Below are 1903 nucleotides of genomic sequence, written 5' to 3' on the forward strand. Positions count from 1 at the left end.
GTGATGCCATTTTAGTATGTGTAGCTGCTTGACATAGGTTTAGGCCCTGCACGGCTGTGTTGTGTATCTCCTTACAGGGACCTGTAGGCGAGTGAGCGGACGAAGAGCACGAGTGGACACGGTGAGAAATATCTGTGTGTACTGTCTGTCCCTGTTTGTTTGTCACTACCTATCCTTCCTTCCTTCTGGGCGGATGGTGAACCTTACAACCCGGTGCACGGATGGATCTTCACCTGGTGCGTGAGTACCGATAGGTGAAAATTCGGGATCTGAGGCCAAAAGTGCCAATGATGATCTTCACTTAAAACCTGAATTTATCCCTCGGTTCGGTAGGGCGTGTCGGTCGATGTGAGGAGGGACGGCACTCACATCGTCTCCTTCCTCCTATGTCATCGTGTCCGTGTCCTATTCGGGAGTTCCAGGGCCCTCCGTTCAACACACAGCCTGAAGGTGAGAGGGTGCGATGCAAGGTAAGGAACGGAAGTACACCTGCACGGCAGCAGGCACTGCACCGCACTACCTCTTACATTTGGCGTAGTTAACAGGATTGCGGACACGATGTGGACCACCGGCAAGAGGACCCCCCTATGGACAGCTCCGGAGTGGAACCATCCCCGGATGTTTGAGGACAAGAGTGATTGGATTACGGTGTCGGGAGAAGACATCATGAAGATGGTGCAGCGGTCGGTACAGTGCGGCAAGGAAGAACGCCGGGAGAAGGGGCGCAAGAAATCCGCTGTGACCCCCTGCAAGATGTGTCAGCGGCTGGGACATTATGCCAGCGAATGTCCCTGGCGTGAGTTTAGAGCGATAGAAGATGAAGAAATGTCCCCATTGGAGAACACACAGATGGTCCAGCAAGCAGTTCAAAGATGTGGTCAGAAGAACCCGGTGAAGAGGAGAATCTGGTGTATGCTCTGCAGAACCTACGGGCATGAGCATAATAGCTGTCCACGTGATGAAGAGTGGCACCAGGAGGACGAAGAATTTTGGTGTGAAGGTTGTGGAGATCCAGAACACGAGCTGCCGGATTGTCCCTGGACGGAAACACAGGAGAAAGCAGAAATATCTTCTGTGTCGCGGCAGGTGGAGCAACACCAAGAACTCCGGCACAAGGTGACCAAGGAGCCAGTGTGTGAGCTCTGTAAGGAGTAGGTACATGAGCTTCAAGATTGTCCGTGGGACGAAGACCGGATGATGTTGGATGGCCGAGCCCAGAAGTGGATGGAAGAAGCCAGGGAAGTGGAGCAGAAGAGCCTGCTGAAAGTACGTTCGCAGGTGCCCATTGTTCCTGAGCAGGAGCCGAAGGGTAGAGATCCCTTTGTGATGAAGGTGGCAGCAGCACCCCTGTGCTGGAAGTGTCGGCGGCAGGGACACTTGGCCCATGAGTGTCCCTGGGAAGATGCAGTGGCACTGTTATGCCCTGAAGAGGCCCCAGTGAAGAAGAATCCTTGCCCGCAGAGGACGGATGTGGATGACTGGGAGGTGAAGATGCCGTGCTATAAGGAAGAGCGTGACGACCGAGCGGCAAAGAAGTCCAGGATCTCCCCATGTTGGAAGGGTCCGTGACCTAGATATCTGGAGATGTCAGTGGAAGAAATGGAGTACGCTGAAGAAGGAAACTGTCGCCTGCTGCAGGAGTCTGTGGAGAAGAGTCCAGATTCATGGAAATTGTCGGCAGAGACCCGGGAAGAAGAGGATGCCCCGGAGGAAGTGATTATTGGGTGGTGGCTAGTGCCACACCCTGAATGCAGTGAAGATGCCCCAGACAAGTTGGAAGAAGAGTGGGTGGCTGCGGCACCCTTAGAAGGAAATTCCCCATGGTGGCCCATCGTGAGTGGCACTTCCGAGTTGCCACTCCCACAGAGGATCCGCAGACTGAAGTCAGGAGGTATGGAGATGG

At 54.2% G+C, this 1903-nt stretch overlaps 1 pseudogene; it reads left to right on the forward strand.

Moving 5' to 3' along the window:
- Positions 1 to 558: 558 nt before the first annotated feature.
- Positions 559 to 1569, forward strand: LOC148535125 (uncharacterized; annotated as a pseudogene).
- The last annotated feature ends 334 nt before the right edge of the window (positions 1570 to 1903 follow it).

The sequence above is a fragment of the Taudactylus pleione genome, unplaced genomic scaffold (assembly GCF_031769625.1).
Source record: "Taudactylus pleione unplaced genomic scaffold, aTauple2 ptg000061l, whole genome shotgun sequence".
NCBI lineage: Eukaryota > Metazoa > Chordata > Amphibia > Anura > Myobatrachidae > Taudactylus > Taudactylus pleione.